Below are 23,053 nucleotides of genomic sequence, written 5' to 3' on the forward strand. Positions count from 1 at the left end.
GGGCAGCCACAGCAAATCTGGCAATTCCAGCCCAGCCCCTCCCAGCCAGCAATTCCTTGCCAAGATCCCAGCCCAATCTCCCCTTTCCCAGTGGGAGCCATTCCCTGGCCCTTGTCCCTGCAGGCCTTGTCCCCAGTCCCTCTGCAGCTCTCCTGGAGCCCGTCCAGGCCCTGCCAGGGGCTCTGAGCTCTGCCTGGAGCCTTCCCTTCTCCAGGTGAACATTCCCAGCTCTCCCAGCCTGGCTCCAGAGCAGAGGGGCTCCAGAATCCTGGAATGGTTTTGGTTTGATCCCCTCATTCCACCCCATCCATGAGCAGGGACACCTCCCACTATCCCAGGTGGATCCAAGCCCCAGTGTCCAACCTGGCCTTGGACACTGCCAGGGACCATGGGGCAGCCACAGCAAATCTGGGATTTATCAAATTTTCCCTCATCTTCAAGACCACAGACACGGCTTGGCTTTGGGACCTGAGGGCTTTCATTTATTTCCGGCAAATCCACAGGCAAAACTTCCCAGGAACCCAGTGGCCCCTCCTGTGCGGCCAGAACAAACACTGGCAGGAGGTGACAAAGCCCAGAGGCACGTGCGGCACAGGGAAGGGCTCTGGGAGCTGCCTCCTGACTCATTCCTGATGCCACGAGCCCTCGGCAGGGTCAAAAGTTGAAGAGTTTTTCCTCTTTTGTTCGTGGCTCCAGGTGGGAGCGGGATTTTCGGGAATCTGGGAATCCTTCCTAGAGGTGAGGGCACTGGGAAAGCCAGGCTGCTTTGTTGTGCCTCCTGACTAAACCAACACAGCTGACAGCAATCCCTGCACAGTTCAGCAGCTCTGAAAGGCAGCAGGAGGCTGGGCCTTAATCCCTTGAGCCTTTCATCCCTTGGAAAAGCCGGATATTTTTCCTCTTGTCATGGTTGGAGTGAGCCGGAGGTTCCTCCTTGCCAGGGCGCAGCCCCACAGCTCCAAAAGTCACAGCCCGGGGCTGTGTCTGTCCTGGAGGGACACCTGAGCTGCCTCTTCCCTCTGGGGGCTGGGATTGAGGAGCCGAGCTGGGGTCTGTTATCCTGGGTCCATGATGATCCATCCCTGCTGGATCCCTGTGGTGTTTTCCCTCAAAATCCAGCTAAAATTTTACCCCTTCTGGATGATTCCCATCTCCATGTGGATTTAAGGCTGTGAGGCCTTTTAGGCTGCAGTTCCTGGATTAGGAAGGAGAGGAAAAGTCTTGGAATACTACAGAGGCCAAGGAGCCTGGATCTGTTATCCTGGTTCCATGCTGATCCATCCCTGCTGGATCCTTGCAGGGCCTTTCCTCAAAATCCAGCTAAAATTTTAACCCTCCTGGGTGATCCCACCCAGCCCTATGGGAATTTAGAGAAGTGAGGCCTTTTAGGCTGCAGTTCCTGGATAAGGAAGGAGGAAAAGTCTTGGAATTATGCAGAGGCCAAGGAGCCTGAGTCTGTTATCCTGGTGTTAGACAATCCCTGCTGGATCCCTGTGAGGCTCAAAATCCCATTTTCCCTTAAAATTCAGCTAAAATTTTACTCCTCCTGGGTGATTCCACCCAGCCCCATGTGCCCTTAAGGGTGTGAGGCCTTTTAGGCTGCAATTCCTGGATTAAGAAGGAGCAAATATCTTGGCATTCTGCAGAGGCCAAGGAGCTTCACATGTGGGAATCATCTCCCAGACTTTGGCACAAAGCTGGAAAACACTGGATTGCTGCTCAGGGCTTTTCCACAGTGTCCTCAGGTGGGACCTGGGGCAGGATTTGCTGGTCCTGCCTTGCCCTTTCTCCAGCAGGGAATAACCATCAGTTGAAGTTTTCCATGGAATCCACAGGCACAGGCTGGGCCCAACCTGCCCATGGCAGAGCCTCTGTCCTCATGTCCAGCCGCTATCACCCAGGGACATGGAATTACCCAGGAAAACCAGAGCTTTTCCTCATTTTTAACCCATTTTATCCCATCCCAATCCTGGCTGTGAGTCTGAGCAGCTCATTGCTGGAAAGAGGTGGGAATTTCAATATCCACTCTTTTCTTTGGAAACACTTGGAAGTTTGACTGAAGATGCCATGAATCCTCTCACATCCCATCCCAAACTTTTCTCTACCCTTTCCAGACTTCTGAAATGATTCTGTGAGCGTGGAATATCAGCACTTCCCACATTCCCAGCCTCTCCTGGTGCTGCTTGTGCAGAGCTGCTGGGAAGGAGCTCTGAGGTGAAGGAATCACAATTCCATGTCACAACACCTGGGCTTGAGTTGGTTTTGACCTGGAGGGTTTTAATTAATTAATTAAAAGCTTTAGACCTGAATTAAATGAGGGGGATTATTCCCAACTGGGATATGGACAACCCCAAAGTCAGCACAGAGTGAAATTCCAGCAGAAGCCGCCAGCTCAGGGAATTTTGTGCTGCTTTTTGAGGAAAACTCTGCCTTTCCTCCTTCCCTTGTTTTTCCCTTTCATCTACTACTCCTTCCAAGCATCTCCCAGTGCTCATAACTCTGGGAATTGTTCTGACAACCTCAGTGTTTTCCCTGCATTTCTTTTCTCCAGCCCAAGAGAGGACCTGGATTTTGGAAGTGTCTCCTTGGTTGTTTTCCTGCCAGGTGCCACAATTCCCTTCTGGAGCCACTTTTTAGGGAGAAGGGAATACTTTTCCAAAGATGCTTGTGGAAACTCTGGATAATTATATTTACTCCTGTAATTAATGGACTCCTTCTACTTTTGGATGATTCCTGCCCTGCCAGTAAATATTCCACATTCCTTAAACCCTGAACAAGGACCTTCAGTGACATCATGGTTGGGAAAATTCTTCTTTCTCTATTTTTTTCTTTTTTTTTTAATGGAGGCTGAGGAGGAAGCTGGAGATCCTTGAGAGGTTTCTGTGAAACCACCCCTGTCACTTCACATTCCTGGCATTTTTCCTCGCCATCGGAATTGTGTCCAGGTAACGTCACCTCCTTCAGAGGTAGATTTGAAGTTCCCTGGAAGGGATCAGTTTTCCCTCTGAAAATACCTCTGGAATTACCTCAGCTATTATCCCTTGGGAATATGGAGTGGTGCTCCTGGGATGCTGCACAGCAGCAATTCCCAATCCTTCTCTGGGCTGCTCTTCATTCCAAGAATTTAATCCACTTCCTCTCTTTTCCCTTTGTCTCCTGACTGTTCAGATCCCAAGTTTGCTGATGCTCTTGGGATATTCTTTTGGAGGAGGAATTATGGGAAATTATTTTCCAGAGCCACAGGATATTCTTTTCCAGAGCAATAATGGCATCAATGATACCCAAGGATTTTATCAGTATCTGGAATTTGGATACTTTGGAAATGGATCTGAAATCTTCCCTGACTTCCACACTCAAAATCTGCTCTTTTTCCATTACTTTGAGGTTTCTGCTTGGGATTCATGGATCACAAGGTTTTATCCCCAAAATCCTCAGAATAAATCATGTGACTGGACCCAAAATGTGGGGGATTTCCAAAATGTGGATGTAACCCTGGAAATGAGGAGAGGAAAATCAACCTGAAGAGTGATCCATGTTCCAAATATTTTGATTCCATCTAAAACAAAATTTTTGGTGTTTCTTTTGGATTCCTGGAGTAAAAGAAATGCAGACTCGGGATCAGGTAACCAGGAAAAGGTGGATGCTTCCAATTCTGTGCCATGGCTGGAGAACTGAGGAACCCTTCTGCGGTTGTGGGGAAAAATGGAATTTTTTTCCCTACATCCCAAGAAATGAGGTGATCCCAGAAAATGCAGCCAGCCCAGTTTTGAATGGACTTCCTAATTAATGGATTGCTTCTGAAAATTGAGAAGCAGATCCCACTTTTCCATCAGTAAGAGAAGGAGGAGTTAATACAATAATGGCCATCTCACATCCATCTTTTTTCAGTGAAGTGGGAAACTGGAGCAGGGGCACCTATCCCAGTATTCCAGCACTTTAAGGGAGCTTGGACAAAGGAAGGAGAGGACAGGACCCAGGGAATGGCTCCCACTGGGAAAGGGGAGATTGGGCTGGGATCTTGGCAAGGAATTGCTGGCTGGGAGGGTGGGCAGGGGCTGGGCTGGAATTCCCAGATTTTCTGCGGCTGCTCCTGGATCCCTGGCAGTGCCCAAGACTAGGCTGGGACATTGGGGCTTGGAGCCACCTGGGATAGCAGAAGGGAAAGCCCATTGGAATTTCAGTTTCCAAACCTGCCAGAGGTTTGGGACGCTCCCAGGCATGGGGGGGATTCTTGGATCTGTCCTGGTGCAGGATCTGGAGCTGGGCTTGGATCCTTTTGGGTCACTTCCATAGATTTTGTGTTTACAATTCCCCCCAAAGGGCATCTCCCTGGTTTGGATGGAATTCAACTGGTGGGATCTGCTGGCAGGGATGTGGGGACACTGGGAATATCCCCCCTGCACAGAGCCAAGCTGGAGCATGAATCCAGCGTGGCAAAATTGGGATGGGGAGGAATTTTGTCAGGACTTGTCAAGGCAGAGCTGGGATCTCATCCCAATCTCCTCGTGCCAGAATCCACCCTAAACAAGGTGGGAAAAAACTGGGATCCTGCCTGGTTTGTATCCCCATTCCCTGCGGATGAGAGAAGAGCTGGATCACACACTTGGGAGGTTTCCTGGGTTAATCTGAAATATTCCGGGAGAAAAGCTCGGGAAAGGCATGAAAAGGTCAAAGTTCAAACACTGCCTCACCTGAGCAGCTTCCTGCCAAATCCAGGGCTGTGCCAGAGTCACGGCTTGAAGGATTTGCCTCTGGTTACTCATGGAAGGCGGGAAAAGGGGAGGAGACGAGGAAGGAAAGGAGCGGGGAGGAGATGAGGAAGGAAAGCAGCAAGGAATAAACTTGCCTTGGCAAATATCCCTGGAATGCGCTGCCAGGTGCCTGACTCATTCTTCTGGTTGGATTTGGGCTCCAGAGGCCTCTGGTCCCAGGATTTGAGTGGGAATCGGTGCCATGGGGCCTCTCAGTGGCACTGGGACAAACTGTCCCTTTGTCCCCAACCCCAATCCTCCCTCCACACCAAAAAACTCCATCTGTGGCTCCATGATTTTCCTTTCCCTGCTCCAGGAGCCCTCCAGAAGTGGCTCCAGCAGTGATGGGGACCCAGAGAATGGCTCAAGGCTGATTTTCCCAGCCAGGGGTGTTTGAGATGAGCACCAAATTTGGGATGAATGAAGTTCCTGTCCCAGATTTTGGGTTGGGATCACCCCTGGTGGACTTGGGATGGGGAGGTGACACCTGGCAGGTGCCGGTGAAATCTGGGAATGGGATCATCTCTAAGCTCAGTTGGCTTAAACTCCAGTTTAGCCCCACAATTCTGTTTCAAGCAGAGGCATTGGAGTAAAAAAATAGCAAAAAAAAAATCTAAGCAAACCCTGACTCCTTAAAATATTTTCAGGCTTTGGGTGGAAAATATTCCCTGAGTCTGCAAATATCTTTGGTGGGCCCAAACCCCAGAATTTTTGAAGATTTCTTTCCCTCAGGGAATGAATTATTCATCCCGAATCCTCCATGCTGTGTCAGGATCCAGCTCCTGGTGCTGACCTGAGCCAGGGGTATCTGAATTTCCCTAAATTCCCTCCTCCTGTGCAGATGCTGTTTATCCTAGGAAAGCTGAAAATGCTTGGAATACTCACCCACCCCAGCCACGTTTGAACCCAGTCCCTGAATATTTTGGCTCCCGATATTTGCTCAAGGAATAACAGAAACATTCAGAGCCTCTCTTGTGGTTTTCTCCAGTGGCAGTACAAATTTCCTCTCCTTTTGCCTGAGCTGCCTCTGGAAACCCTGGGATGATCCTGGATCTCTTCTGAACTGCTCAGGAATGTTGATGTAGGAAAGACCGGAGCTTTCGAGGCAGATCCTCAACCTTGAGTTCCTTTTCCTGATCTTTTCCACTTGGATTAATTCCCCCATTTGGCCTCAGGATGACTCCCAGGTTTGTTACGTCTGTATGGGCCATGTTTGGGGTTTTTTGGGATGAAGTCACCCATCCATGGAATTCTGGGATTTTCTATTTAAACTGAGGGAATGTTCTTTTCCATGGAGTGTGTTGCATTGTTAAATCTCTTCTTTTTTGGAATGTTGGGGTTTTTATCAATGAAATGCCATCAGTTTTGGAGAATTTTAATTCCCATGTGGTGACACATGTGTGTTTACCTTGGGAAACATCCAGAACTCCAACAAATTCCTGATAGAAAATATTTGCAGACTCAGGGAATATTTCCCACCCAAAGCCTGAAAATATTTTTAAGGGATGGGGTTTTTGTTCTTTTCCTGAAGAAAACAAATCTGATTATTCCTGTTGTGGGACTGGGGTTCTTCCCGAGGCTGCCATGGGATGAGATAAAGAAACACATACCGGGGGGTTTCCAATGCAAACCATTCCATGATTCCATGATTCTGTGTTTGGAAAAAGTGGTTTCCCCAAGGAATTTCCCATTACAAGCACAGAAGGGCTGTGAGCCATCCCAAGACTTTCTCCTCCAGTCTCCAACCTCCCACCTTTCCCCAAAGATGTTTTCCAAGTTAAACAGGCGCGTTCCACCATGTGGGAATTAAAATTCCCAAAAACTGATGGCATTTCATTGATAAAAATCCCGGCATCCCAAAAAACTAAGAGATTTAACAATGCAACACACTCCACATCAAAGAAGATGAGTTTAAAACATCTCATGGACGCTTTGGGAAAAAGTGGGAAGCTGGACATTGGGATCCCTCTGGATCCCTCCCAGCACCTCTCCCAGCTGGATCAGCTCCACCATCTCAGAGGGGGACACATTATTCCCTTCCCAGCTCCTGGAGCTGCCATCCAGGAGGGAAAATCAGGAGGGGACTGGGAGGGTGGAAAAGCCGGCTGGGAGGGAGCTCTTCCCTAACCAATTCCACCTGTTCCGTGCTCCCAGACCCGCTCCAATTTCTGCCGAGCTGGATTTTTACTTTCCACTCTGCCTCAGAGGCTCCTCCAAGAATTAAATTCCTTCCCCCGCCTCCTCCTCGCAGCAGGAGCAGCTGATTAGTGTCTGCCGCTATTTAATTTTCCTTTCTGGACTAATTATTCTTCTTGATGGTCCATTTATCGGGCTCGTTTCCCTTTGTTTTTTGCTCTGGGATGTTTTTCCAAGGAAGGGAGGAAGGGTAAATAAAAACCAGACAAGCCAAGGAGATGCAATTCCATCCTTGTTGTTCCTTATTTAAATGAACTCTGAATTCTCTCTTTCTAAAAGGAGCTGATTTTCCCTAAACTTCAATGGGATTTTATCCCTTTTCTTGGTCATTCCCTGTGTTTTTCACATAGGTGGGACTTGAGTGTTACCCGGCCTGAATTCCAGTGTTTCACTGGCTCTGCTGGAATGTCAGATCCCATGGGTATTTCACAGTCCTCTTGTGTTCCCAAAGCCTCAAACTCAACAGATAAGAACTCTGATAACAAAATAAGGTCTCTGTTGGGGAATTCCCACCTGGAGAGCAGGATGTTATCCAGGGATGGACGGGATGCTTTTCCCTCTCCCTTGCCAAGGTGTATCCAGGGATTGAACCACCCAAAAAGCCTCTTTTTTTTCCTTAAAAATTTGTAACTTTACAGACAAATGTGTCCAAAGTGTAAGACTTCACACCCAGGAATTCAGGGGTGGTTCTGGGATCAAATCTAAAATCATGGTGTCCTATTTGGGAAAAATCCATGTATAAACAGATCTGTTCCTTCCCAGGTAATTCTGGCTCAGCAAAGCTGAGGCTTCCAGGTGTTTTCCTGTGTTGTGAGGAGCCAAACTCGTGGAAAAGGCTATGGAATCATAACCCTGTGTGCCCTTGGCTCCTCTGACTTGGAACAGGGATCCCAAAATTTCATGAAGCAAAAACGTTTTCCATTATCCATGACGTCTTCTAATTTCATGGCTCCTTGGAATCCCCTTGGCAAAATCTGAGAATTTTTCATGGATCATCCATGCTGTGAACTCCTCATCCCTGGAAGTGTCCAAGGCCAGGCTGGATGGGGCTTGGAGCAGCCTGGGATCCAGCCCAGGATGCAAATCCTATGGGAAGAGCTTTGGAATTCACACCACTCTGTCTCCAGGAATTTAGTGAATAAACTGGGTGGACAGCTTGATCATGGATTATCCATCAAACAGGAACACTACCTGAATTTCAGGGAATCTTGGAGGAGCTTCATCTCTGGTGCGGATCCTTTGGAAAACAAAAACATTCCTCTTTTTTTCCTTGCGGTGTGAGCAACATTCCTTTGGATTTGTTCCTTGGTCTACAGAAGTTTTGGAATCTGTGGAGCAGTAGTGTGAGACCGGGAGCCTTGCTCAGCTTGGAGAACCCAAAATTCCCAAAGGAATGGGTGGGAATGGTTTCCATTGGAATGTTCCAGGCTGAAGCTCTTCATCCATGTGCCACATGGAAACATGGCTGCTTCCCTGGATTATTCAAATTAATAATTTGGATTTTTTGATGCCTTCTGTGGAAACAGGGGAGACTCTGGAAGATCATGGATCCATATAATGGGACTCAGCCTGAACCTTCCTGGAAAAAAAGAGCTGACTTTTTCTTTAGCCATTAAAAAAGGGGGGAAAAAAATATCCAAGGAGCTGTTTTCTTCCGGAAACTTCTGGGCACATTAAGCGAAACCAGATCCCAGAGGGTGGGGGGAGAGAGGGATACAGGAAAGCAATCAAATCCTACTGGAGGAATTCCTCCTTTCTGGAAGAACATAAACCAGGAGCAGAATGTAAACAACCCTCCATATGTCCCTTGTAAATCAGGAGCAACAGGAATGAATTCCCAGCAGGAACGGGACTTTGGGAACGTTCGGCTGGGGAGTCCTTTTGAGGTTTTTTTCTCCTTGATGGATTTAATTTGGAATTTGTCCTTCTTTTCTCTCTTCTTCCTGCTCCCTCAGGATGAACCAGGAGCTGAACTCTCTGAAGAGGTGCCTGGAGTAATTGCCATGGATTAATTAGGCAGGGCTGGAGCATGGGGATTAATGAGGGCTGATAATGGTCCCTGGATCAGGAAATGGTTGGGAAAAGGCTGGATTCTCTTCCTGAGTCCATCAGTCACCTGTGCTGGTTGATTTTTGAGCTGGGAAGTTCATTCCTGGTTTATTTGGATTCCAAGGAGCAATCCCTCTTTAAACTCTCTTGGAATACATTTTCCAGCTGGAAAATTACTTTAAAAGGCTCCAAGCCACTTCTTGAGAAAAGCTCCTTTCCCTCCAAATCCTTTTCCTAAGTGAAGGGGGGAAAAACATGGGCACAGGACTTTTAAAACCAAGAATTCCAGAATGGGATTGGGTTGGAAAGGACCTTGGAGATCATCTCATTCCAGGCCTTTCCATGGTCAGGGAATCTTCCACTGTCCCAGATTACTCCAAGCCCTTTCCAGCCTGGCCTTGGACACTTCCAGGGATGGGAAATCCACAACATCTCTGGGCATCATGTGCCAGGTTAGTTAAAAACTGACAGAATCCATGGATTTCCTGTATGATAACAGGAAATTTCCAGAAAAACTTCCACCATTTTTCTCCTTTCCTGCTCTATGATAGTAGGAAATTTCTGGTAAAACTTCCACTCTTTTTTTCTCCTTTCCTTCTGTTTGTTTCCATGCTGCAAGATCCCAGATAGACCTGGTTATTCCAGGATATTCCTTGATCTGTGAGCGCAGCTGGGCCCAGATCTCTGATCAAAATGCAAATTAATAATCTGGATTTTTTGATGCCTACAAAGAGCAAACTGAACTTTAAACACGTCCTAAAGATTAGGCCTGGAGGTTAAAATCCCTTTTTTTCTCTGTTAAAAGGAACAAAGGCCTCTCCTGTTGTTGGGAAAATGGGGGATCCAAGGGGAAAATTCAACTTCTGGAAAATTCCAGAACTTCACTTCATCCCCATTCCAAACCAAATTCCAGGAGGGTTTATCCGGGGAACGAGGCTCATTTCCATACTCCCCTCTCTCCCCCTAAAATCCTAAATTTGCAGCAATTTATAAAACTCACAATTAGCCCTGACCCTTTCCCTGGGTGCTGATTCCAGCCTGGAATCCCCCCCTCACCTCTCCTATTTGGGATCACTCCCCGCTCAAGGCCAGCCTCAAACTTCAAGATTTGGAGAGATTTTCTGCCAGCCCTGCCTGTCCTTCTCACGCCAGCTCTGATGATCCCCGGTGTTCCTGATGGGAATGTGCCTGAGCTGAAAGGTTGGATGGGAAGCAGATGGGGAGGGGCTCCTCGGCCTCGGCTCCTGTGGAGCTCCAAAGGTCGATTTTCCCTCCTGGGCTGCCGGAGTGTGACAGGCCGTGGGTGGAATCCGAGCTCCTGCTGCTCCTGGATGAGAGGTTTGAACAGCAGGGATGAAGGGAATCGAGATTCTCCTGGCTCAGCACCGGGATGGAGCTGCTGGGGATTGCTCCTTGGAAGCAGCTTTGGTCCTGTCTGCGCTGTGGCACTGACCTGACCTGGAAGAACCTGGGAGGTGTGGATTTGCAGCCCAGCTGGGACCAGTGGGAGCCAGGGGAAGATTGCCCTAATCATGGAATTGTTGAGGTTGGAAAATCCTCCAGGATCAAAGAGGTTCAACCTGGGACTGATTCCCACCTTGGCACTGAGTGCCACATCCAGGAATTCCTTGGACACCTCCAGGGATGGGGATTCCAAACCTCCCTGGGCACTCCCAAGGCCTGACCACGTTTTCCATGAGGAAATTCTTGCTGATGTCCAGCCTGCCCCTCCCCTGGCCCAGCCTGAAGCTGTTCCCTCTTATCCTGTTATTCCCTGGGATCAGATCCCAACCCCCACCTGCCTCCAACTTGTCAGGGAGTTGTGCATATCCACAAGGTCCCTCCTGATCCTCCTTTTCTCCAGGCTGAGCCCCTTTCCGGCTCCCTCAGGAATTCTCCCGCCCCTTCCCAGCTCCATTCCCTTCCCTGGCCATGCTTCAGCCCCTCCATGTCCCTCCCAGGCTGTGCAGGAGCTCAGGAAGGATCTCCTGGCTCCCTGTCCAAGCCAGCAGTGCCCAAAGTTTTATCCACACCTGGAATTGGGTCTGTCCCATGGAAATCCCCTCCAGCAGCACAGGAGGAATTCCGGTCCCTTGGAGAAGGATGGGAACAGGCCAGGTGAGTTGTCCTGGGATTTTCCAGCTGCCTGAGGAAGCAAATCCCCAATTCTGGGGTCATAACCTATCCCTGGATGTGTCCCAGCTCCAAACTGGGACTTCCCTTGAGCCAGGACACATCTCCTGGAGCACCCTCCGGCTTTGTTGCTTGGCCAGGACCATGCACAGCTTCCAGGTTTTCCAGAGCATGGATCAGCTCTGGAAGCTGTGGAGCTGATCCAGTAAATCAAGGGCCTGTGTTAATCCTGTCCCTGCTAAGCCAGGTCTGGAAAAGCTGGGAAATGCCATTCAGAGACAGAGGAGCCACCTGGATTTGGGCCAGCTGGAGGGTGTCCAGGTGCCTGATCCTGGGTGGAATAAACCTTCCTGAGCTCCTCAGCAGTTTTCGGATCACGGGATCAGGATGGAGCTGGACCTGAGCATTCCGGGCTGCACCGGCACAAACTGGGATGTGCCAGGCAGGGTCTCATGGAAGTGGTTTCCCCAGGGAGTTTCCTGTTTGTTCCTTCAAGGAGGCATCTTAGCACAAGGAGCATGCCATCCAGCACATTTAGGAGCTAATGGGATGATCCCATTGTTTGGTTCTCTTCCCTTAATTAAAACACACAAATTGAGGCACAAAAAAAAAAGAGGAAAAAATAAATTAAATAACCCAGAATTCATTTGTTTTATTTAATTCCTCTGTCTTCTGGAACAATCTCCAGGGAAATCAAGGAAGCTCCAATAAAGGGGAACATTGTCCATGTGGAGGCCACAGGTTCCCATTAAATGGACTTTGGAAGGAGACGATGGGAAAGAAAAGAGGAATTGAGCTCCTGATAAATGAGGGTGGGGATGGGGAAAGCCGGAGATGCTCCACAGGGAGCTTCCTTCTGAATCTCCTCTGTGGGAATGGGAGGAAGGGAAAATGAGGATTTCGGAAGGTGCCTGCCCTTGGTTCTTGGCTGAGAAACACAGGAAAGAGGAATGGATGTGGCCACATGGGAAGAGCCATGGAAAACAGGCTGGGAGCGCCATGGATGTGGAATTTGAGGGGTTTCACGTGGTTTGTGCCATCCTGCCTTGTCCAGGGGTGTGGAGAGGCTGAAATACACAGAGAGAATTCCAGAATTCTCATTCTGGAAGTGGAAGGGGTCCTGGCTTGGTGTGGGAGGCAGAATCCTGCTCTGCCACCCCTTTCCCTGGACAAGGCATCACTCATCCCAGGTTTCTGACAGAAAATTCCTAACCCTTCCCAGTCCCAGGAATGTGGCTCCCATCACTCCCATCCAACATTCCACGGAGAGGAAATCAATTTGATGGCTCTGCTTCCCTTTCTTGCTGTTCCCACCTCAGTACCCTCCCCACATCCCTCTGCACATTCCCAAGGGTGGGAATGATCTGGGAGAGCTCCTCCCCCTCGTGTGGGACCCTCTGCTTGCCCCTTGTCCTTTGGATTTTCCAAGGGAGTGAGGGAGTCTGGATTTCCTGGCCTGAAACTTCCAGTGTTTTCCTGCTATATGTGCTTATTTATTATCTATATTTTAGTTACTTGTTTGTATTTAAATGTTACTTTTTATTGTATTATTTATTTTAATTTTAATTAATTTTTATATTTTATTTTTGTATTTTATTTTATTGATTTCTATTTATTTTATTTTTATATTTTATTTTAATTTTAAATTTAATTTTATTATATTATTTATTTCTATTATTTATACTTCTTATTTATTACTTTATTATTTTATAAGGTACTATTTAACTCACATAATTTATTTTTCATTAACTATTTTAATATATAATTAATAATTAAATTTCTTAATTTTAATAAGGAATTAACTATTTTGATTAACAATTTACTGAATATAAAATCATAAAATCATGGAATCATGGAAGTGGGGGGAAGTCAGGAAAGAGGGGCTGGATTTGGGATACCTTCAACTTGTTTTATTTTTAACTTGACTTTGAGCACCTAAAAATCCTTGATTTCTTTGGGAAAAAGAAATCCAGGAAACAAAGTACTTTAGGACAATTTCTGATTCCAAATTCCAATATTTGGACATAAATCGCTCCCTGATTTTTGCCCCAATCAGGAATCCCACAGCAGAGAAAAGACATTTGGTCAAGGCTTGGTTTAGAAAAAACAAACAAATCCCCAAAATTCCATAAAAGTTCCCCAAAATTTGTTATCCAGGAGCTCTTAACGAGCAGAAGATGAGCAGAACGAGCCATTCTCATCGAGCTGTAGGACTGGTCCTACAAAATGAGGAAAGGAGGGATGAGGGGAATATGGGATGATCGGGATTGTTCCAGGAAGGAGATGGCAGCTGGAGGAACGCTCCCGATCCAGCTGGGGCAGAGCGGGAAGGACACGGAGCAGAGTGAGGGAAAACAACGCCAAGCACCACCCATGTTTTGTTTCCCATTATTGCTCTAATTCCAGGCTAATTGGAAACGGGCTGGATGTGTTTAGGAACACGAGGAACATCTGGATCTCGTTGGAAGAGCTCCGCTTTTCCGAGTGGTGCCTTCCATTTTCATCCCAGGCCAAAGATTCCCACATCACGACTTGTCCTCTTTCTTTCTCTCTTTTTTTTTTTTTTTTTTTGTTTGGTTTGGTTTTTTTTGGTTTTAAATTTTTTTCCCCCCCTTCCTTTCCAGCAAATGGGAGGTTGAACTTTCGACTCCGTGGAAAACAGTTGGAGAGAAACCCTGAGAAATTCCGGGAGAGCCATTGAGCCTTTCTTCCCATTATCCTGCTTGATTCCTTGCTGTTCCCTGCTTCCTTCACTCCAGCCCAGAGCTGTTTCATGCTGGTGGCACGAAGGGAAAAATGGGAAGGCACGAGAGGAGGAGAGGGGGAAAATTGGGGAAAAAAAAAGAAAAATAGGAAAGAAGAGTTTGTGAGGTCAGACATGGAGAAACAAAGACAATTCCATGGAAAAGCGTCCCTGAGCTGGGCCAGGAGTTGAGCTTTGCCAAAGGGATGGATCCACACAAATATTCCATGGTTTTCTGTTCCGGCCCCAGCTCCTTTGGGAAGTTCTCCTGCAGGCCCAGAGTTATCCAAGGTCATGGAAAGGGCTCTCCTTGGCGGTTTCTGCCAGGATTCCCAAGGATTTTCTTCCATCTCCTCATGGTTGTTTCACCAGATTCCAAAGGCAGAGCCACTGGATTTCTCCATCATCCAAGGAAAATTAGGATGGTTTTGCTGGGAAAACCAAGTCCCAGATTGTTGAGAATTCCTCTTTTTGGTGGAAGCCAAACAAAGCCATTTCTGGGATCAGGACACATTCCTAGATTCCTGCTTTCATCCCTCTTCCTGAGGCCCATCTTCAGGAGTCCTGACTTTCCCAAATGGAACAGCAAGGAAGGAGCCTGGGATCCAAGGAAGGAGCCCAAGATCCAAGATCTCCTTGTGGACTAAACCAAAGGGCAAATCCTGGTTCTCCTTCAGTGTCTCTGGTGCTCCTTTGGGTTTGGAAAGCTGAGGGATTGTCTCCCATTGGGAATTCTGGAGGAGAGGAGAGACAATAAAGGAATTGTGGGAATTTTCCCCTCCCTGGCTAGGAGACGAGCAGAAAACTCCCAAATCCCCGCCCTTTGGAGAAGAGAGGCTTTTAGGAAGAGGGAGGAAGGCTGGGAACGTGTCCTGATCCCAGAAATGGCTTTGTTTGGCTTCCATCCACAAGGGGAACTCACAACCGTCCACCCAGGTGGGACCAGGACTCGGTTTTCCCAGGAAAACCATCCTCAGCTTCCTTGGATGTTGGAGAAATCCTATGGCTCTGCCTTTGGAATGAATCACAAAAACACGGAAGAAAATCCTTGGGAATCCTGGCAGAAAGCCCCAAGGAGAGCCCATTCCATGACCTTGGATAACTCTGGGCCTGCAGGAGAACTTCCCAAAGGAGGTGGGACAGGAACAGAAAATCATGGAATGTTGGAGGTTGGAAAACACCTCCAAGGTCACCAGGTCCCACCACCAGCCCGTGTCCCCAAGTGTCCCTCTCCAGAGGTTCTGTTGGAAGTTGAGAACTGGAAGAATCCCAACGTTAAGGAACATACAGGGAATAGATAAAATCTTGGACCTGCTCCTCCAAAGGAACTCAAAAAGAAATCAAGTAGGATAAGAAAATCCAAGGTAAGAAGTTGTTCATGGAATTATCTTACCATTAATTAATGCCATTTTAATAAAAATGAAGTTTTTTATTAATTTTTAATTAAAAGACTTAAGGGCTTTTTCCTAATTTCCCCCTCCTTTTTAAAAAAGGAAAAATATAAAATAATTAAATATAAATAAAATTTGTATAGCTTCATTTTTATATAATCCCATCGAATTTTATTATATATACATATAATATATATTTATATATTTATGTTTATATCTATTTTATGTTTTTATACTATATAATTATATTTATTACTATTTACAATTATAATTATATAATTGTAATAATTATAATTACATAAAAGTAAATTATAATTATAATTGTATAACTGTAGATATAATTTTTATAACTATAATTAATTCATAATTTATCTATAATAATGATTTATATATTATATGCATATAACTTTATTATATTTGTATAAATATGATGTTTTATAGTGATACTTCATATTTTAGAAAACCAAAATTAGGAATTCTTTTGGCAGAGGTTTTCCAAGCATTTTTTTTGTAACTTTCTGGCCAAAAAACGGTGCTGAGAGGTGCCCTAAGTCAGCTGTTCCCAGGAAAAATTCCAATTGTTTTCATCTTCCTGTTGCTCCTTAAACAGCAAATCCTGTCCCAAAAATCATGGATGCTTCCACAGGACACTTTTATGAATAAATCAGAGAAAAGGGGAGTGTTAAAGGCTCTTTTTTGGCAATAAAAACAGGAAAAAGGGTTAAAGGAGCCCAAATGTTAAAAATAATTTAAAAAGTTGTTGGAGCTGAGCCCAAAGTCCTGCCTAGGGAAAGAAATGGATGTGGAATGTTGGGATAAGTGGGATTTACTGGGGTGGGCAGCTCCCAGAATATCCAAAGCCAAGCTAGGGCTGTCCCTGGAACAAGTCCTGCCCATAATACCGAGTCTGGTTTGCTGGGCTGGGCTTTCTGGGTCTCTCCTAAACCTTCCAGTGACAGATTCCCAGTGTTCCTATCCCTGTGGAATCCAGGAGTCGATCAATCCAGGAGCATCTTGGGACTTCCCGGGAGCATCCAAGGCCCTAAGATGCTGCTTCCCTTGAAATTCTGGAATGGTTTGGGTGGGAAGGGATCTCCAGGATGATCCAGTTCCACCCCTTGCCATGGGCAGGGACCCCTCTGGAAGGGTTGAATCCCAGAGTTCGGGAATGGGGATGAGGATGAGGGTGAGGCCCTGGCATGGGTATTCCCAAAGAAGCTGTGGCTGGAAGCACCCAAGGTTGGGCAGGGCTTGGAGAAACCTGGGATGGTGGAAGGTTGGGGCTGGATCCATTCAAGGTCCCTTTTGACCCAAACCATTCCATAATTCTGTGATTCTCCAAAATAAATTTCTCCATAAATTTTTGGAGAAATCTCCAAGACACCAGTGGATAAAACACTTTTTACCATAGTCTGGTTTTTCCTGGAGAAGCAGCCGGAGCCAGGGTGACCTTCAGTGTCCTCTGTGACCTGGATTCTCCATGAGGAAACGACTCTGGCCTTCTCTGGGAATGTGGGAGAACATTCCAGGTGAACCCAAATCCAGGTTTATCACACAACTTTAGTCCTCCACAGTGGCCTAAAGGCTGGACTCGGTGGATTTAGACCCCTCCAGCATTTCCAGAATGTTCTGGAGCACCCTGGGAGCCTCATCCACCTCCCAGACTGAAACCTCCCATGGATTAAAAAACTTCCTTCCCTTCCATTCCACTCCACTCCACTCAGCAGAACAACCAGCTGGCTCCTGGAGCTTCCACCTGGCCAGGACCTGTGTCCCAGGTTCTTTTCCAGAAATATTCCTGGTCAAGTGTCACCTACTCAGAGCTCTCCACATTTCCTGGGAGGGCCTGGAGTCCTTCTGGCTGGGAGCGATTCCCACCCAATGGAGTCGCGCTTTCAGCTTCATTGCCTCAGTGCTGGTTGTGTAACCCCTTGGCAGAATTCCCAATAATTTGTAACTTTTTGTCTCCATGTTTTGATAGGAAAAATAGCTCAAAGGCACTGCTAATAAATCCCTTCATCCTTGGCATTCCCTGTGTCCCATGCTCCATCCACACTGGAAATCGCTGGAGGAATCGCGGCCCTTTGGTGTTGGGGTGATATCCCGGATCCAGAGATTGAGTGAAACCTGGGAGAAGAGGAAAACTGAAATTCCCTAAGGACTGAGCACCTGGACACGGGATTTGTGCTGCATCCAATTTTTCCATGGAATGTCGCTTTTCATCGCACCTTTCCTGGTGTCCTCTTTGTTTTCCTTGTAACAAACTATAGGAGGAAAAAAGGGAACATTTGCATCTCTCTTCGCACCTCTGGAATGAGAACATTCCCCAGCTCTCCCTCTCCTTTTCCTGAAACCTTGGCATGAAGTGAGATTCCAACCTGGAAGCAACATCACAGAGAGCCCTTCCTCGGAAAGAATTCCTTTGATTTTTGCCTTGGAGCTCAGTCTCTCCTCGGCTTCTTCTCCCATCTCCTGATGGGACAAATGGAATCCAAGTCACGAGGCAGATCCATGAAAAATCAACATGATAAGCCAAAAGCTCGACATTCCAGCCAGGAATGTTTTCCAGTGCTGTTTTGGGGTGCTCACCCTGGGAATTGGTTGTTCAATGAGCTGATTTTTGGTTTTCCATGAGAGATTTGATATTTCCTTGGAGTAAGTTCCAAAGAAAGCCCCTGCATGGATGATGTTCCTCTGATTCCTGACTTGGAGCAGCAAAATGAAATCTCCCTGGAAAAATGAACACTGTGGCAAAGCTTTCCCTGGATTTTCAACTCCTTAGACACAGAAAGCTACAAATCCTGGATATTTACCTGTATCTCCCTCTTTCCTCAGCCTTTGGCTCCCAGAAATTTTAGGCTCAGGCTCAGGCCTTGCTTTGTAGGCTCATGAACCTGCTGCAAGTGCAGAAAGTCAGGTGATGGAATTGTCCTCGGAATGCTCATGGAAATTTTGCTATCCTTTCAAAGGAAGGGAAATTTCCCAGAACCAAATTATTTTTTAGGAATATTTCTTTTTCAGGGAGCCTTATCTCAGGCACCAGGGGAGAAAACACAACCCCAAAAATTCTCATCCAGGAAGAGGGAAGGGAAAGGGAAAGGGAAAGGGAAAGGAAAAGGAAAAGGAAAAGGAAAAGGAAAAGGAAAAGGAAAAGGAAAAGGAAAAGGAAAAAAGATATGGTAACACTCATAAAATAAATCCTGCATCTTCCAGGGGAAAGCTCAGGACTTTTCCTGCCTGGAACATGGATCCCTCCTCATCCCTTTCCCCTCTTTTCTATGGGAAGAACCACACAAAATCCCAAGCTCTGGAGACACTTGGAAACCTTCCTAGTCTGTGCCATGGAGGATGAAGTTTTGCCTCCGTCCAGGGTTTTTTTTTGGGAAGGAACCAGGCCTTGCACTTTTGTCCTTTCCTCTGGATTTCTCCTCTTTTTCCAGGGAATCCCCAGTTGGCAGGATTTGGCAGCACCCTAAAGATTCTTTTCTGGATTTAATCCACAGAAAAAGACATTTATTTCTCCAGCACTTGTCAGGGAGCAGCAGGAGCAGGGTTAAATCCCAACAGGCCTCCTGCCTGCTCCCTGACTTGGCCCCGACTGGAAAGGCCTGGAGGATGAAACGAAACAACCCCCAAAAAATGGGAAAAACAACTTTTGTTTCCAAATAAACAAATTCCTTCTGCCCTCAGGTGTGGGACTCCATTAATCCTGCCTCCTCTGCCAAGGCCTGGGCTCCATGTGGAGTCCCTGGCACAGGAAGAATTTTAGGGATGCTCCAAGCCCTGAGGAAGGTGAGGAGTGATCCCACCCTCCCTTCCATGCCCTTTTCCAGCCCATCTGTGCTTTCTCCCATATTCCCAAATGATTTTGGATTGTTCTGTTGTTGTTTTTGCTAAGCCCAGCCCCACTGGAGCTCTGCCTCTGGATCCAGGGTTTTAATGGATCTTGGGAAGCTGGGACCTGCGGGGTTCACACAAAGGCTCTGCTGGGATGGGGCTGCCAGGGTTAACGGGAGCTTTCCTGGACCCACATTCCAACCAGGATAGAGCAAGGATGGCGCCCAAATTCCCCTTTCCATGAACAGCAGTGATCCTGCTCCTTTTCCCATCCCCATCCCTGGTACTGCACCTGTTTGGTTTCTTTGGATCCTTGGATCAAGGATCAAGGATCACCTTGGGTTTAATTTTGGAGTGATCATCCTAAATGGCCTTCCCAGAATCCCAGATTGGTTTGGGGTGGAAGGGACCTTAAATCCCACCCAGTCCCATGGCAGGGACACCTCCCACTGTCCCAGGTGGATCCACGCATCAGTGTCCAACCTGGCCTTGGGCACTGCCAAAGATCCAGGGGCAGCCCCAGCAAATCTGGGAATTCCATTCCAGCCTGTCACCACCCTCAGAGGGTAGAATTTCTTCGGGGTATCCCATCCATCCCTGCCCTCTGGCAGTTTAAAATGCCTTTCTTGCAAGATAGCAACAAAACGGGGATTTTTTTAACCCCCAAGACTCCCAGAACATGGAAAATGCATTTGTATCGTCCACTTAAGGCATTTAACGCGCTGGATATTTTGGGATATTTTTTTAACCCAGCTGTGCTCGTTTTCAGGTGAAGCTCAGATGTCACTTCCTGCAAAGAAATCGAACTTACCAGAATTCCAGGATCACTGAGGCTGGAAAAGCCCTCCAGGATCATCCATACAAACCTGAGACCAATCCCCACCTTAGCACTGAGTGCCACATCCAGGAATTCCTTGGACACCTCCAGGGATGGGGACTCCAAACCTCCCTGGGCACCTCCAAGGCCTGAACATGCTTTCCATGGAGAAATTCCTTGAATTTACCATGTTTTCCAGCCCCTTTCCCATGTTTTTTGCTCTCTGCATGTCCCATCTCCACTTTGAGACAAGTCTTATTTCACTTTCTCCTCCTTGACATGTGTCTGGATTCCTGCTGGACCTGAAATCCCTTCCCACTCCTGCCAACAACCAGGAGCTTCTTCCAGACCCACACATTTCTCTTTTGGTGGGAAAAGGGAATCCTGAGGATATCAGCTGTCCACAAATTCTGTAAAAAGCAATGGATGGGTGAAAAAAAAATCCAGACATAAATCAGTGCCTCCTCCAAGGGAAAGCTCAGGACTTTTCCAGCCTCACTCCCCAGCTCTAAACACGGATCCATCCTCATCCCCTTTCCCTCATTTCTCCAGAATGAGATGAAAGAGAAAACAAAGCCACACAAATTCCAAACCCCAAGCTCTGGAGACACCTGAAAACCTTCCTGCTTTGTACCATGGAGGAGGAAGCTTTGCCTCAATCCAGGTTTATTTTTGGGGAGGAACCAGGCCTTGTCCTTTCACCCTTTCCTCTGGATTTCTCCTCTTTTTCCAGGGAATCCCTGTTGACATTAATGATATTTATTTCCAGGTGGTAAAAGCTGAGTAAGGACCTTTAGGCTGGACAGGGGATGAGTAAGTGGAAAATCCCTGAATTTTTAGCCTGGGATTTGCTCACCTTTCAGGGGAGGAACTCCTGCCAGCTCAGTTTTCCTGTTTAATGGAGCAGCAGGACAATTCCAGCTCCCTGCAGCCAGGGAATTCACAAGGGAAAGGTGCTTTGGGATTGGGATCGCTGCAGGTGACTCAAAACACTTAATAGATATTAATTAGCTAATTAATTAACACACGCTGGCCACTTAATTGGTCAGTTTGGAGTGTCCGTGTGGAAGCTGAGGAATGAAAGGAGATTTCCAAACTGCTCCAGGGTGGGAGCCGAGATGCCAGCACTGCATTGGAATCCTCTCCCGTGGTGCCATGGAAGGTGTTGGGATAATGAAATTCCTGGAGCAGGCGGGGACCTGGGATATTTTGATTTGCTGTGTAATCCAAGAGGAAAGGTTTTTTCTTTGACTGGAAAATCTTTGGGACAGGAAAGGTGTCCTTGGTGTCCAGGACACCAATCCCAGAGGGCCCAGTTGGCTTTGTGCTCCTAAACCAAAAAGTGGGGGAGATTAGAGAGATTGGGGTGGGATTTTGGGAAGGAATCATGGCTGGGAGGGTGGGCAGGGGATGGGCTGGAATTGCCAGATTTGCTGTGGCTGCCCCTGGATCCCTGGCAGTGTCCAAGGCCAGGTTGGACACTGGGGCTTTGATCCACCTGGGACAGTGGGAGGTGACCATAGATGGGGTGAGACTGGATGGGATTTAAGGTTCCTTCCCACCCCAGAATTCCAGGAATTCTGGAGCCCCTCTGCTCTGGAGCCAGGCTGGGAGAGCTGGGAATGTTTCCCTGGAGAAGGGAAAATTCCAGGGAATCCTCAGAGTCCCTGGAGGGGCTCCAGGAGAGCTGCAGAGGGACTGGGGACAAGGCCTGCAGGGACAGGAGCCAGGGAATGGCTCCCACTGGGAAAGGGGAGATTGGGCTGGGATCTTGGCAAGGAATTGCTGGCTGGGAGGGTGGGCAGGGGCTGGGCTGGAATTCCCATATTTGTTGTGGCTGCCCCTGGATCCCTGGCAGTGTCCAAGTCCAGGTTGGACACTGGGGCTTGGATCCACCTGGGACAGTGGGAGGTGTCCCTGCCCGTGGGATGTTTGAGTGGGTGATCTTTAAGGCCATTCCAACCCAAACCATTCCATGATAAATGGCTTTTCCAGAGGTGTTGGCAGGAGTGGGAAGGGATTTCAGTGCTGAGAGGAACCCGCAAGTCAAGGCAGGGCAGGTGAAGAAAGAGTTGTCCTGAACATGCAGCGAGCAAAGAATGTGAGGAAAGGGGTGAAAAACAAGGAGAGTTCCCGGCCCTGGCTGGGGAAGGATCCGGGGGAAGTGGAGGAGGTGTGGAATTGTGATGAAAGGGGTGTGGAGGCACGGGGTGTGGGAGGCACTGCGACGCCAGAGGCCTCGGAGTGTTGGGCAATCCGTGCAGGAGAAAGGGCAGGACGTGGTGCCAGGTCAAGGACAACAGGAGGAAAAGGAAAAACTGGAATATTTCTCCCCCATTTCCCACCTCTCCCTGCAAGGGATCATCCAGGGAATGCAGAACCAGGACACGAGGCTGAAATCCAAACCAAGGAACAGCAAAGAGGCTGCAGGAATCCTGAGGGATCCTTTCTCCAACTCTGGGTCGCTCATTCCCTCAGGGAATATTTGACTTGCAACAAAATAAAATAAATACATAAGTAAAATACATAAATATATTAAATTCAGGTCCATTATTTCTGCTGCTTTGGGTAATTAATTCCTTTTTCTTTTTAAAGTCAGAGGAATGAAACAAAACCCAAATGAAATGGTGGAATTTTTCTGCCTGGGATTTTATTCCCCTCCTGAAATTTAATTATGGGAATATGTTTATAGATGAAAACCTACTGTAATTCCTCTCGGTCAAAGGATGAAATCCATTTGTCCTGAAAGGTAATTTTAGGAGTTTGAGTGGTTGAGAAACGCTGTTTTACCTTGTGTTTGGTTCAAACCCACCCCTTGTTTATTTCCCAAATCAACAACTCATGAATTTAAGAGCACTGGGATGACCGGAGTCGTGTCTGGATGAAATGTGAAGCCTCCTTTTTGATTTAAGAGCTGAACAAGTCCCATCTTGCCCAAATTAGAGCAATTATGGCCCATCTAAACCAACCATCCTGCTTTGGATTACGTTGGAAATATTCCTAGGAGGGGCTGTCTCCCTCGGTGGCTCCGCACCTGGAATCAATGAGCTTCCCAAACAATGTCAGGCCAGGCTGGTCCAAATGCAGTCTCTCCAAAATGGGGGATTTTGGAGCACAGAATTCACAGAATCACCAG

This window comes from Ammospiza caudacuta, chromosome 4 (assembly GCF_027887145.1).
Source record: "Ammospiza caudacuta isolate bAmmCau1 chromosome 4, bAmmCau1.pri, whole genome shotgun sequence".
Lineage (NCBI taxonomy): Eukaryota > Metazoa > Chordata > Aves > Passeriformes > Passerellidae > Ammospiza > Ammospiza caudacuta.